The following is a 16,440-nucleotide window of genomic DNA, read 5'->3' on the forward strand; positions in this document are numbered from 1 at the left end:
ATATAATTGATTGTTTCATAAGAACAAAATATTAGCTAGAGAACACTAATAGCATAACACTTTGTTTTTTAAACTTTTCAATATTCCACACAGCGGTATACTTGTACCGTACCTTTTGTTTAAATAAATAGATGACATAGCTGCACACTTTAGCCTGTTTGTTTGAACAATTGTTGCTTTCTTAGTAAAAGGTAATTGTAACCATTTGAAGTACAAATTAAGAGTCTCTTTACTGTAACTCTCCCTTCATGTGCAATATTTGACTTTTCTCTCATCCTTGTTCACACTTTTTGTCTCTCTGTTCCTCTGCCTCCTTTTAGAGTTTCTCAATCTCCCTGAAAAAGAAAGACTTGCAATTATATCGCGCTTTTCATGATCACCAATGAAGTACTTTTGAAGTATAGTCACTGTTGTTAATTTAGGAAACAGGGCAGCCAATTTGTGCACAGCAAGCTCTCACAAACTACAAAGTGATCATTGTTACGATCCCCGTAGAGAATGGTAACTTTTAAAAAGAGATACGAATTTCCCAGTGACCGAAAGAATCACATGACAAGATTTCATGTTTTTAAACTTTTACTGTAACAAATGAACTAAAATCAACTGAGACTAAACATTACATAATAAGCAACTAATGTACCAAAGCAACGAAAAGGTACTTCTCCAATAACTAATTAATGCAACTGGAAATACTTTACCATCCATTTGTACATTATACTACGCTCCCAGCAGATATGTAGCTTGAAGGTCAAGCCCCACATTCCTAATGATTCTCAGCAGACTCCCTTCTCCCTGCCATTCCAGGGCAAATCTGGTGTCCTTTGAAAGTCTTTTCACTCAGTGTCCTGAGTATCCCTGAACCGACTTCCAGCAGCAAGGCCCTTTTCAGCATCTCCTTGGTCTTAAATCTCCACCAGTCCAATCCCTTCAAACAGAAAATCGCTGTCCTTGGCATCCTGCTTGGGGGATAACCCAAAACAGTCTTTCTTTCTGCTTCTCACAGCAGCAGCAGTTTCTAACTCCCTCTCCAGGTCCCTGAGTCTGATTGTATCAGTGTCCAGAAGACCTGCTCCTCTTTTGTGTTAAGGTGTGAAAACTGGCGCTTGATTTTTCTATAGGTTTTGGCCTGGGCCTCTTTTCCCAACAACAAAACAGCATAGGCCTGCCTCAGGGCAGAGTTTAGTTTGATTTCACCAATGCCCTTATTTCATTCTATTTCACCTTAATTTAAAACAAAGATTTTTTTTTTAAATGACTGCCTTATAAAGTCTCACATTCACAAAACAATGACCAGATAATCAGTTTTTGTGATGTTAATTGAGGGATAAATATTGCCCAGGACACCGGGAATAACTCCCCACTCTTCAAAATAATGCCGTGGGATCTTTTACCTCCACCTAAGCCAGCAGATGAAGCCTCTGTTTAATGTCACATTCAAAAGACGGCAGTGGTGACAGTGCAGCACTCCCTCAGTGCTGCACTGGAATGTCAGGCTTGACTTTTGTGCTCAAGGCCTGGACTGGAACTTAAGCCTTGTGACTCAGAGGCAAGTGGGCTACTCACTGAGTCACAGCTGACACTGAAGTAAAAAGCTAAGTATATGAAAATAGATACTTGTTAAAAATGTTCTAAAGTTTATTCTTTCATTCATTTCATTAAAATTGATATGAAAAAAATACTAATGGATAGTCACTGTTATAGCCTAAGGAAAGGCACATTTTGAATTGTGTAGAACTTCCTGAATACTTGTGCATTCAGGGACTTTGTTCCACAGTGCAAACACTCTGATTCCGGTAAGCTGGGAATTTAGGTGGCAGTAAAATAAAAGCAAAATACTGCAGATGCTGGAAGTCTGAAATAAAAAACAGAAAATGCTGGAAAAACTCAGCATGCTTGGAGAGAGAAATAGAGTTAATGTTTTGAGTCAGTATGACTTCTTCAGAGCTGAAGAGAGGTAGAAATGTGATGGGCTTTATACTGTTGAAGAGAGGGGGTGGAACAGCACCTCATCTTCCAATGAGGCACTTTACAGCCTTCTGGAATTAACATTGAGTTCAACAATTTCAGACCATGGATCCTGTCCTCTATTTTGATGTATTTTTTTTCCCAAACCCCTCCCCCCACAGAGCCACTCTGTAACTTGTTCTTATGTTTTGCTTTCAGAGAGCGCTGACCCTTGTTCTGCTATGAACACATTCTGCTATCGGACCTTTATGCCACTATTAGTACCTGCCTTAGGCTTTAACACTATCATTACCATGCCCTTTGTCTTGTATCTATGACATCTTTGTCAAATCTCTCTTGAGCTCCCACCTATCCTTGACCTATTTTGCTCCACTTGCTCCACCCCGTGTCTTCAACAGTATAAAAGCCATCACATTTCTACCTCTCCAGCCCTGGTGAAGAGTCTTACAGACTCAAAACGTTAACTCTGTTTCTCTCTCCACAGATGCTGCCAGACCTGCTGACTTTTTCAAGCATTTTGTTTTAATTTAGATGGCAGCCTTGGTTCAGTGGGTAGTACTCTCACTTTAGGGTTAGAAGATTGTGGAATAAAGAAACAAGCCAGAGGTCGGAGCACAAGCTATATACTGATGCTCCAGGCAATACTGAGGGAGTCATGCATTGCTGGAGGTGTCGTCTTTCGGTTATCTGCCCTCTAAAGTGAATGTGAAAGACCCCTTGGGTCTATTTGATGAAGAGCAGTGGATTTCTGCCCAGTGCTCTGCCCAATATTTATTCCTCAACCAAAGTCACTATGAACAGATTATCTGGTCAGTTATCATGTTGTTGTTTGTGGGTATTTGCTGTACACAAATTGGCTGTTGCATTTCCTCCATTCCAACAGTGACCAAATGTCAAAAAAAGAGGGCTAAATTGGCTGTGAAGCACTTTGGGATGTCCTGAAGTTGTGAAAGACGCTACAGAAATGCAAGCCTTTCTTTGGGGAGAAGAGCAAGGAGAAAAGAATGCCACAACATCAAAGCTGCTAATCAGCAGAAAATTCAATTGATCTGCAGTGTACTTAAGCCTCTCACTTTTATGAACCTATCACAGATGAAATAATTGAGACAGAGCTGGGAGTCTACTGGCCTGCCAGAACAAATCAGTCAAATAATTTACCACAATAAGAATAATTGTGAAGCAATGTCCACGGTTGAATGCACAGAGCCCATAAATAAGAAGTGATGGCTTGCATATGTTGAGGCATTCTGCAACAGCACTTCAACTATTTACGTTGCCGTTTAATCTGGTTATCCTAAATTCACTACTTAACGTTGTTTCAAAGCAGTAGCAATTTAACTCAAAAGCAAACTACTCTGAATGCTGGAAATCTGAAATCAAAACAATGCTGGAAATATTTAGGAGTTCTTTAGCAGAAAGAAACAGGCTGATGACCAAGTTAGAACTGAAAGGTCAGTGACTTAAAACATTGATTCTGTTTTTCTCTCTTCAAAGATGCTGCCAGACAACAACTTGTATTTATCACAGAATCATTGAATGGTTAGGGAAAGAAGGACAACATCTGGTCCTTCATGTCCATGCCAGCTCTCTGCAAGATCAACTCAGCTGGTCCCACTCCCTCACCCTTTCCTCATGGCCCCTTTTCTTCAGGTGCTTACCTATTCCCTTTTGAAAACCACAGTTGGATCAGCTTCCTCCACGATCCCAGGCAGAGCATTCCAGATCCTAACCATTCGTTGCATTAAAAAGTATTTCCTCAAGTTGCCATTGGTCCTTTTGCCAATCATCTCCAACTGGTGTCCTCTGATTCTTGACCCTTACACCATTGGGAACAGGTTCTCTCCATCTGCTCTGTCTAGACTCTTCATGGTATTGAACACCTCTATCAAATCTCCTCTCATTCTCTTTTTGAAGGAGAGCAACCTCAGCTTCTTCTGTTCTCATTCTGTGAAACTTTCCTACAGTGTGGGGCCCACAATTCAATACAATACTCCAGTTGAGGCCAAACCAGTATTTTATGCAGTGTTATCATAAATTCCTCACTTTCGTAGTCTATGTCTCTGTTTATAAAGCCCAGGATTCTATATACTTTATTAACCACTTTTGCAACCTGTCCTGAAACCTTCAGCAATTTGTGCACATATACCCTCTGGTCTCTCTGTTTCTGCATCCACTTTAGAATTGTAGCCTTTGGATTTGTACTGCCTCTACTCATTCTTCCTACCAAAATGTATCACTTCACACATCTCTGCATTAAATTTCACCTATTCCACCAGCCTTCGCTATGCCCTCTTGAGGTCAATCACTATTCTCCTCACAGTTTACAACACTTCCAAGGTTTGTGTCATCTTCAAATGTAAAGATGGTGCCTTGCACACCCAAGTGTAGGCTATTAGTATAGATTAAGAAAAGCAATGATCTTAGTATCGACTCTTGGAGCAGCCCACTATATACCTTCCTTTAGTCGGAAAAACAACCATCCACCACTACTCTGTTTCCTGCCACTCAGCCAACTTTGTATCCATGTTGCCACTGCCACATTTATTCCATGGGCTTTAACTTTACTGACAAGCCTATTAGTTGGCACCTTATCAAATGCTTTTTGGGAGTCCATATAAACCACATCACGTTCATTACCCTCGTCAACCCTCTCTGTTACCTCATCAAAAATCCCAACCCTATTAGTTCCTCTTCCTCCATATGTAGATCCCATTTTGGCCCCACTCCTCCCCTTACTTCCCTTTTACTATTTCTATGCCTATGGAAGACTTCTGGGTTCACTTTCATGTTAGTTACAATCTCTCCTCAAACTCTCTCTTTGCCCCTTTTGTTTCCTTTTTCATTTTCCCTCTGAACTTTCTATACTCAGCCTTCTTCTCAATTTTATAGTCATCCTGACACCTGTCATATGACCCTTTTTCTGCGTCATTTTACTCTGTACCTCTTTTGACATCCAGGGAGCTCCGGCTTTGCTTGGCCTACCTTCCCCCTTGTGGAAATGTACTTCGACTATATCTGATTCATCTCCTCTTTAAGGACAGCCAACTGTTCGGTTTCAGTTTTGTCTATCGATCTTTGATGTCAATTTACACGGGACAGATCTGTTCCCATCCCACTGAATTTGGCCCTCCTCCAATTAAATACTTTTACTCTGCATTGCTCCTAGTCCTTTTCCATTGCTAACTTAAATCTTATGATACCATGATTGTTAACTACCTAAATATTGCCTACTGACCCAGAACATCCCCAGAGCCTGGTCCAGCCTCTTCCCTCAATGGGTCAGAAACATATTGATCTGGAAAATTCTCCTAAACACACTTCAGAAACTCTTTCTCCCCCTGCCCTTTATGTTACTACTATCCACATCGATATTATAATAATTAAAGTCCTCCATTATAGGGGCCCTATAGGGCCATAACTTCCTTCGAGTGACAATCAGCGTTGGATTGCCACTCTGTGCCCAATTACTTACACTAAATTTCTTCCATGCCTGTCTCGCCCGACCTTCCGACTCAGGCTGGCAAGATCCAGGCATTGCAGCTGTCTTCGAGGCCCAGCGTCGCAGTCCAGCACAGTCGGATTGAAGAAGGACACCTTTTGGGGGGTGGGGGCGTGGGATGTGGGTGAAGGGTTGAGGGTCGGACCTCGGGATGTGGGGATGGTCGGACCTCGGGTGGGGTTGGGGTGGGGGGGGGGGGGGGGGGGGGGGCGGTGGTCGGAGGGTGGGAGTGGCGGGTCAGGTTGGTTCAGTAGGGGGTCGGGCCTGCGGGAGGTGGGGTGGTCAGGTCAGGTAGATGGTGGAGTCGGGCCTACGGTGGTGGGGGGGCTGCTGTCGGGCCTGCGGGTTGGGCCTGCATGCGAGGGGGGTAGGATCGGGTCAGGTCCGGGGGGAGGTGTGGTAAGGGCAATCCCATAGGGGTTCGGAAGGTGGGAAATATTGTCGGGGGGTGTGGGGGGGTGGTTAGTTGGGGGTGGGAGGAGCATGGGAACCCCTGGGTGGGTCTGGGGTGTAGGAGTGGTCCCCGGTGGGTGTTGAACGGTCTGATTTTTACAATAGTTTCCCAGAAGTTAGAAGAGGTTTTAATTCTAAGTTTTTCTAGGTAACTATTTATGTAACACAGCTTGAACCGTCCGAAGTTTGCAATTTAAATCGCATTTTATGATAGTTCCCAGCGCAGGGCAATTGCACAGAGGAAGTTTGCGCATCAGGGCAATTGCTGTGCAACTCCATACCTGTGAGGATCTGAGAGGGATTCCCCAGTGCATGTTTGGGGTACCCCCAAATCCAACACTGGGGAGATCGGAAGCTACGACCCAAAGTTTTTGCATCTCTCTTTAATTTCCCTGCAGATTTGATTTCCTATATCTTTTCCATTAGTTCGTGGCCTATAGAATATACTCAGTAGTGCAATGCTATCTCTATGATTTAGTGCATTTAATGTACTGTGTGACCTGCTGAGTATTCCCAGCATTTTCTGCTTTTGTTTCATTGGCATTTTAATGCTAGATTAGCAAGCAAGCACGATTTTCACACTTATCCAGAAAGCCTAAATTTATTGTCACCAAGGTAACAAAGCTCTTGTTTGGGAATGAGAAGCTTTCCTATTTGGTCTCCAAACACGAGTAGGTGTCAGCTGTAGCTCAGATGGTGGCAATCCCACTTCTCATTCAGAAGATTGGAGATTTGAACCCCAATCCAAAGATTTAAACACAAAGCCTAGGCTGACACTCCAGTGCAGCCCTGAGGGAGTGCTGCACTGTCGGAGGTGCTGTGTCTCAGGTGAGATGTTAAATTGAGGGACATCACTAAAACAAATTATCTGGGCATTATCGCATGGCTGTTTGTGAGACCTTGCTGTATGCAAATTGGCTGCAGTGTTTCCTACGTCACAACAGTGACTACGTTTGAATAGTACTTCATCTTTTGCAAAGTGCTTTAGGACGTCCGGACATTGTGAAAGGTGCTATATAATTGCAAGTCTTAAAGATAATTCTCAAGTGCAGTGTTAACAAGTTTAAGATGAACAAGTGCAACAGCACCATCTGTTGATAATGAAATGGTACTTCACAATAAAATTCCTTGTTTTCTTTTTCTCTCACGTTCAGCATTGTAAACGTCCCAAGGCGCTTCACAGGGGCATAATGACACTAAATTTGAGACCGAGCCATGTAAGGAGACATTTCGGATGGGTGACCAAAACCTTGGCTAAAGAAATAGGTTTTATGTGGCACCATAAAAGAGGAGAGAGAGGCGGAGGGTTAGGGAGAGAATATCAGGGCCTCGGCAGCTGAAGGCATGGTCACCAGTGGTGGGCTAATGGGGTTGTAGAAGAGGCCAAAGTTAGAGAAATGCAGAATTCACAGAGGATTGTAAGGTTGGAGGAGGTTACAGAGATAAGGGGAGATGAGTCCATGAAATTTGAAAGTGACAGTATATTAAAATCGATACATTACTGAACCAGGAGCCAATATAGATCAGCGAGCAAAGGGGTGATGGTTGAATGTGGATGGTGAACCTTCACTGAATGAAAGTTACGCTCTTCATAAGTGTTGTACATGTAGATACCAAGTTTTTCAGCTTTGGCTCAGCATTGACACTATTACCTTAAAGTCTAGAAAGTCATGGGTTCAAGTACCACTCCAGAGACATTAGCCTTTAGTCTCAGGCTGACATCCCGGCACAGAGCTGAGGGAGCGCTGCACCGTCAGAGGTGATCTGACATTAAGCCAAGGCCCTGTCTGCCTTAGGTGGAAATAATGAACCCAAGACACTAGCTTGAAGAAGAGGAAGGGGGTTCTCCCTAGTGTCCTGGTCAATACTCACCCCTCAATCAATGTAATTAAAACAGACCCTCAGATCATTTATCACATTGTTGTTTATAGGAGCTTGCTGTGTGCAAACTGGCTGCAGTATATCCTACATTACAACTGTGACTATGCCTCAAAAAGTATTTCATTGGCTGCAAAGTGCTTTGAGATTCCTTGTGGTCATGAGAGATGCTCTAGAAATGCAAGCATTTCTTTCCTAATTTTCCCTGACCTAAGCCACCTTTTCCTTTTTCCACAGTCCCTTACATCCATATTGCTGAGATGGAGTGGAGGGAAATCTCTAACTCAAGGAAGGTGCAGTGTCAAGACACAGATCAGGGACTTGGGTAGAGTTCTTCATTTTTCCAATTGTAAGGGAGGATGGAGTAGGTGGAAGAGAATAACAAGCAATATTTCTCCCAACACCACTTACTGGGACTTAGGTCTGTATGTTACCAGAATGTGTCAACAGTGTGCATTCAGAAGTAGTAATCCTGGCTTACACCCCCTGCATTCCAGGAATGCCAGACACCATGTGATGCATCATTACTCTTGCTGCCAGTGAACCCAGCATAGGCCAAGTACCTGTGACTTTCCTGGTCTGTGTGGCTCTGCTGGAACCCAGGGCACTGCACTCGTCCATTAATCTTCGTGGGCAGGCTTATGTAAATACATGTCTTTCTTAATTTAGTGCTGACGCAATGGCAAATGAGCTCCTAATTGCAGATAAGATGTCCCCCCTGCCCCACCGACCCCCCCGTGTCTTTTCTCCCAATCCCCTTTTCTGTGCAATTAGAAATGAAATTTTGTACCTCTGCAAAAACAGAAATCAGTGGGCATTTGCGGAGAGATGTTTACAGGGCTGCAAGAAACCATCTGACTCATCCCAGATGATTTCTTCCAAGAGCCTTGCAACTGTCAGAGTCAGCTGTGACTCAGTTGGTCTTGAACCCACAACCATCTGACTCAGAGACAAGACCCACTTCAGTGCAGTACAGAGGGAGTGCTGCACTGTTGGAGGTGCTGCCTTTTGGATGAGATGTTAAAGCAAGTCTCCACCTACCCACTTGGGTAGATGTAAAAGATCCCATGACACCATTTCAAGGAAGAGCAGGGGACCCTGGTACCCTGGCTAATATTTATCTCTCAATCAACACCACAGAAAGCAGATTACCTTGTCATAATCACATTGCTGTGGTGGGAGTTGCTGCGTACAAATTGACTGCTGCACTTCCTACACTATAGCAGTGACTATGCTTCCAAATTACTTCATTGGCTGTAAAGTGCTTTGAGAATTTTGGTCATGAAAAGTGCTGTATCAATGCAAGTCTTTTTTGGGCTATTTTAATCTGTACCTCCTGACATTAAACAGTATGACTAAGAGCATTTCTAGAGCGCCTTTCACGACCTCAGTCCACTGCAAAGTGCACTATGGCAGCTCTACTGAAAGCTGCACTCCCACATCAAGCATCAGCCCTACTTCGGGTTGGAGAGGTAGTGAGAGCAATGAACCTTCCTCTCCACTTACACATAAAAAAGCCTTGAAAAGACAGCAAACATAGCAAAGACCACACCCATAATCATTGTTTTTGATATAAAAAGGCTCTTTTCTTTGATACAGTGCATTTACGACACCATACAACATAGGCTGTTCAAAGTACTTTCTTTCCAAAATGTCCAAGCTGAAAATAAGTTTTACAACACATAAAAAATACTCCCCAACTGAACGTGATACAGCTGCACCTCCACATGAATGTGCCACAATGAGGAAATGGGTTATGTTCATGGAATGATGCAGATTTATAGAATGATACAGGACAGGAGGAGGCCATTTGGCCCATTGTGTTCATGTTGGGGGGTAAAGGAAACATTAGTTTTGCTTTTGTGCTCCCACCCATTTTCCCTCTACACTATGGCAACTCATTGGTTCCTGTAACTTTACAGCCCTGTTGGTTGATTAAGAGGCAAATTCCTGCCACTTGGTTTTCATCATTTTCTCAGATAGCTATTGAAATAGTGACCAGACATTGATGATTCCAGCCTTGCTCCACTAGAGCTGAAGCCCAGTGGGAGAAAAATGACAGCCTAGTCTTGTGTTCAATACGCAAAACCATTTGCAGCTACAATCTGGAGAGGTCACATTGGATTTCTTTCCCATAGGACTGGGATTTTCTGGTCCCGCCTGTGGCGGGAATCGCTGCAGGGGGAACGGAAAATTTGATGGACCAGCCAAAGGTCCATTGACTTCAGGCAGGAATCGGGGACTGGAAAATCCCTACACTTAGGTAGGGCAGTACATGGAACCAAAATGTTTAAGAACCCTACTTGTGATCTCCACCAGTTAGAATGACGAGGGCAACAGCCACTTGGGGATGCCATTGCCTCCTCCAAGTCTCACACCTTCCTTTCTCGGAACCCCATCGCCTGTTACTTCATCATCATTGGGTCAAAATTCTGAATCTTCCAACTGAACAACACTGTGAGACTACCTTCACTACATGGACTGCACATCTCACCCACCACCTTCTCAAGAGGCAACCAAGGATGGGCAATAAATGCTGGGCTTTCCAGTGACGGTCACAACCCAGGAATGGATTTAAAAACATTGAATGTTGTGATGAAGAACTGGATCTATGAATAAGAAAGGCTTGAAAGGCTTTCTTCCTCTATATCTACTTGGTGATCTCAGTGCTGAGAGAAAGATGCTAGCCCAGAAGAACAGAGACAGTTTATTGGGTGGGCTGGGTAAAGAATACCCCTACACGTCTAAAGCCAGTCGGAACATTGTCCTCTAAAGTGTCACATGATAAGCCACAGCGAGTTAGACTTGGAAGGGTTATTGTAGTTGGATACAAAATGTTCTCTTGTGATAAGCTTGATAAATAGATAACGAGGAAAGTAATCAGGCTCCTTGCTATCTTCAAGGATATTTAACTCGGGAAGCTAATGCTCCACTTAGCTGATATATAAAGATTTGACAGAGCAGATAGAGAGAAGCTATTGCCTTGGGTGGAGTCCAGGGCAAGGGACAGAATTTTAGGGCTAGGCTGTTCAGGGGTGACGCTAGGAAGCACTTCTTCACACAATGGGTAGTGGAAATCTGGACTCTCCCCAACAATGCCCTAGTACAGCCAATCATTTCAGTCTATTCTTGCCCCATGGAACTGACTTCTTCCTATCTCAAGTCTACCTTCTTCTCCTCTTGTCCTGTCTCTTCTTACCTACCTCTATGTACATCCATGATTCTTCCACCACCCTCTGCCACTTCAACAGTTTCCTGGTCCTAAAGGTCTTTTTTCACTTGACTTAAAATTGCCCTACACCTCCATCCTCCACCAGGTCGGTCTGAGGCTTCTCGGTTTCTTCCTTGAATAGTCTCCATTCTTCATCTCTCTCCTCCAACTCGCTGAACTTGTTCTCACATTAAACAACTTTTCCTTTGCTCCACTCACTCCCTTCAAAGGGTGTCACTAAGGGAGCCCAGAATTTTAGAATTGTTATGGCGCAGGAGGAGGCCATTCAGCCCACCGTGTCTGTGCCAGCTCTCTGAATGAGCAATTCACTTCGTGCCATTCCCCCAACTTCTCCCTGTAACTCTGCACATTCTTCCCCTTCAGATTATGGGTCCCAGCCAAATTAAACACAGAAAATGCTCGAAAAACTCAGCAGGTCATGCAGCATCTGTGGAGAGAGAGAGAGAGAGAGAGAGAAACAGAGTTGACATTTCAGGTCAATAACTTTTCATCAGAATTGGTTCTGACAGAAGCTCAAGGACCAGCACTTAAACTTCCAATTAAGCACTTCTGGACTCAATTTTGAGTTCAAACATTTCAGACCATAACCACAATTCTCATTTTTTCGAATAGCAGATGTTTATTCATAAAGTTTCTGCTGTTGCCATTTACACTTCCACATCTTTTGTTTCTTGTCCATTACCGTCCCGAATTGCCTTGCACCCTCATCCCTTTTGTCATTTAATTTCTCCTGCCTTCCACCCCATCACAGGCCTTCCCTTTTGTTCTCTCCTCCGCTCACCCACTGTCTCTTCCTCTGTACTTGCTTCAAACCTAAGCTACATCTCTAACTTTTTCCAGTTCTGATAAAAAGTCATCGACCTGAAAATTAATATTAGTTGTTTCTCCACTGGTGCTGCTGGGTAATTCCAGCATTTTTATTATTGACAGGTTTTTTTCGGGTAAGGATGAAGGAGTTAAGGAGGATAGATGGAAATTAAGATACAGATCAGCCATGATCCGATTGAATGACAGAACAGGCTTGAAAGGCTGTGTGGCCTACTACTGTTCTGATGTAGATCTAAAACATTCTGGTTAGAATGATCTTCGCTTTCTGAGAAACCTTAGAGAAATGTGGAAGCAAACTCGAATTTTAAGACAAATAAAGAAAAACCGACACTGGAAAATAAAATTCAGTAATCCAAAATCTATCAGTTGGGGTTATAGGGAATAAGACAAAACAATGTTTTTGTCCCATTTATATAAATCTTTCACATGAAAGGAGTTTCTAAAAACTACTAGACCATAATACTCACTTGTAAAAAGACATCGCTTGCATCAGATGTTAACATCGATTCAATCCTCTATCTTTGCTCTCTCACACATGATGCTTATAACATGAAAAAGTTATTTTAATTAAGCAGGGCTTTACATTGATTAGAACATGACACATTTCTCTGTACACCATGCCAATTGAAGAAAAACTCTATTGTGTATTGTTCGCTTACACCCGGCATGCTGGGCAATAAAAATAAATGCACTGACAAGGAGGTGAGTTGGAAAAGTAACTTCCAATTAAAGATATATTTTTTTAGGGAGACAATCTTGATCTAATGCTTTAACTTCTTCACAAAGTGAGTCAACCGAATCAGGTCTACACCACTATGAAATGGTCATAATTAAACCAGGGCTTTATAAAAATATTAGGTCTTGCATAACATTTTTACACTCCTGGTTCCTTTGGTTTGCAATAATATCCTTTCCTCTCACAACAAGAACAACAAGACCAAGTACAAAAATAGACTGCAGTAATTTCATCAGGATCTTTCTTGGTAGCTGGAATACCATTGGGCAAAACTGTCATTGACTCTTTCACAAACAGACCTTTGTTTAAATTGGAACTACATGCAGCCCTAACACAAATTTCTCTTCACACTACTACTTTAACGTTTTTTATACATTAAAGTAGAATTTATTTTTGTCCGCGCTCATGAAGGCACTGAAAAGAAATTCGCATTTATATAGTGCCTTCATGATGTTACAGCCAATGAAGCATGTTTTTTTTTGAAGTATAGTCACTGTTGTAGTGCAGGAAACTCAGTCACAGATTTGCACACAGCCAGCTGCCATAAACAGCAATGAAATAAATGATCAGATCATTTTGTTTGTGATGTTGGTTAAGGGACATTGGCCAGGTCGACAGGGAGCACTCACCCCATTCTTTTCTGAAATAGTGCAATGGGATCTCCCACATTCACCAGAAAGGGAAAATAGGCCTCAGTTTGCTATCAGATCGAAAAGATAGCATTCCCTCGATACTCTGCAGTGGGACTTAAACCTTTGATTCAGTGGCACGAGAGCTACCAACTGTGCAACAGTTAACACAGTTCCTCTGAATTACTGGTCGCTCAAGCACTGACAGCCCTTCACTACCTTATCTGAACCTGGCGTTCACACGTGTATTTCTAGAATAGATTGCTGGACAAAAATGAGGAATTACATTTCCCCCGCCCCCAGCCTTAACCCAGAAGAACTGAGGCTAATCATAACATCTCAACTGTTGCATTTGCCCCAGAACTGTTAATTTAGCGAATACGATTCAAGTCCCATTCCAGAGATGTGAGCACAAACTTGAGGCTTGCACTTCCAGTGGAAGGCTGAGGCAGTGCTCCTACCATCGGAGGTGCTATCTTTAGAAGAGACAAACCGCGGTTCCGTTTGTTCTTTCAGGCAGATGTGAAAAGATCCCACAGCACCATTACAAGAAAAAGCAGGGGAGACCTTCTGGCCAATATTTTCCCCTTAACCTACACCACCAATTAAAACACGGGTTAGGCGTGCATTTGCCTCCAATGTCCATCGTGGGGCCTTTTGTAATTCGTCCTTTGGAGGAGAGTGTTGCTGACAAGGCCGACATTCGTGGCCCGTGCTGAGTGGCTGGCTGTTAAGAATCAATTCCATTGCTGTGGGTCAGGTATGGATGCTGGATTTCCTCTCCTGAAAGATGCTTGTGAAACAAATGGGTTTCCACAACAATTGAGCAGTTTCACGATCATCATTACTGAGACGAGTATTTTATTGCCGATTTATCAGTTAATTGAATTTAAATTCCCCAGCTGCCGCGATGGGATTTGAACTCGTGCCTCCGGAGCATTCGTCCAGATCTCCGGATTACCAGTTCAGTGACATTTCTGTGAAGGACTTTGCAACATCCTGAGGATGCGAAAGGCGCTTTGTACCTGCAAACTTGTTTTCTTTCTTTGAGGGTGGGATGGATTACATTGGGCTACTGGGAGAGCTAGTTAATGTACTGGTATCCTTCCGATCACACCAACTGTCTTACGCCACTGTGAGGACAGAGGATCAACCACCAACATCTCATTCCTATATACTACTGCATTTGCCAGTCCCTCTAAAGGCCCGATCTTGTTCTAAATCCATTAATTAGCCACCTCAGGCAAGGGAGGTTGAATACAAACATATATGAACAAGGAACAGGAGTAGGCCACTCGGCCCTTTGAGCCTGCTCCGCCATTCAATAATTTCATGGTTGATCTGATTGTAACCTCCTGCTTACCCCCAGTAACCTTTCACCCCCTTGTTTATTAAGAATCTATCTACTTCTGCCTTAAAAATATTCAAAGAGTGTTCCAAATGATGTAGAGGTAAACCCGGCACAACTAAAGAGTCGGTACCAAAGAAAAAATACGATGAGCAGGGAACGGAGCAGCAAAATTAACTCTCGTTATGACGTGGCAGATGATGTGTGCCAGGCAGACCAAATCCACAAGGGAAACTTGGCCACACTATCACAACAGTTTTGCAATTTGTGTTGATTACGAGAAGATGTGTGCACTGAATTCCAGAAGTAATGAGTCCACCAAGGCCTTCAGAGATTTTAAAAATTAAATTAAAATATTTATTACCAAAAGAAAAGATTTCAAGCACATAAATAAGACCACAATTACTTAATACTATAACAAATCCTAAAATTCCTAATTAACTTGACTCCCAGTTACACACCCGCTTTAAGGCAATGGTACAAAATAGATTTTAGGTTTAAAAAAACCAACAAGTTAACACGGTACCCACTTGATAGTGGAATTCCAAATAACTTTCTCCAACTTTAGTTACTGGATATAACAGACTCATGCACAAATGGCTAGAGGCTTCTTCAAGGTTGTTTCACACACTCCTGTTAGATCTTACATGGCCCTCAATATAGCCTTTCATTCTCCTTTATATATGTTTCTCTCTCTTTAATATGTAAATTCCATTGTTCCATATATCTTTGGAACTGTAACTTACCCAAAATATAAAAACTATCATGTAGCCAATATTGTCTGTAACCTTTGGGAGAAAATAAACACACTCCTTAGCCTTGCTTATCTGGCTAGTTGTAAACAGGCTAACATCCCTTTGAAATCCAAACAATCCTTTCACTTATCTAAAAATGCAAATTCCCTTCACACCTTACATGCTAAGACAGCATCCACGTTTACTGATTAGCATTTCAAGTACATTTCTACACCTAGCTCCTTTTGATAATTTCAAGTTTGCAGTCCACTAGACTCTGAATATAACTAAATCACACAGACAGAACCATCTACACTCACACTCATAAATCTGCTTTACAACAAACCAGAAAAATATTATGAAAGTTATTATACTTTCATAACGCTATGCACAAGAAGCCTGAACTCAATGTTGCCAAGAGCTCCTGCAATCTAACAGTTTGGGAGAATGGAATTCCAAGCCTATTTATCTTTGCTTATTACTGCCCCATTTTTAAAAATGAGTTTCTGCGGTGATAATTAACATGTACAAAAAATTCTATTGGCCCTGAGGGAAGCATGTGCAACTCTGCCTCTTCCAACTTCCTTTTCTGAAGGGCATCTCAGGCGTTCTGGCACAGAACTGTTGCAAATTGAAATTGGTTCCATTAATTTTATAAGCGAGTTGGGCATGTTTTCAAGGAGCCCGCAGGGGTTGGGTGGGGAGGATGTGGGACTCACAATCACTGCTCTTTCAAAAAGCTGGCACAGGCACGATGGGCCAAAAGATCTCCTTCCATGTTGTACGTTTTTATAGTTCTATGGAAAAGAAAATCAATTTCTATGTTTATAAAAATAGTGGCCAAAACCTGGAAAAAACCTTCAACAATTTGGCTTTCCCTTGGATTAAAATGTCTCTTGTTGTGTCAAAACCGTAAAATCTCTTGCAGAAAGGACCCTGTGCATTTACATCATGTAGGCGGTGGGAGAATTTATTTGTTTTATGTTCTTCTCATGGCTTATTACAAGTCACATTTTGACAGATTTTTATGCGCAACAGCTCTCAGAAGCAGCCTTAGTTCTCTCTCACACCTAATTTTATTAGGGTAAATTGTTCCAACACATATACACAAGTTTCTATGGTCTCAACAATCCCACCC

The sequence above is a fragment of the Cetorhinus maximus genome, chromosome 11, assembly GCF_964194155.1.
Source record: "Cetorhinus maximus chromosome 11, sCetMax3.hap1.1, whole genome shotgun sequence".
Taxonomy (NCBI): domain Eukaryota; kingdom Metazoa; phylum Chordata; class Chondrichthyes; order Lamniformes; family Cetorhinidae; genus Cetorhinus; species Cetorhinus maximus.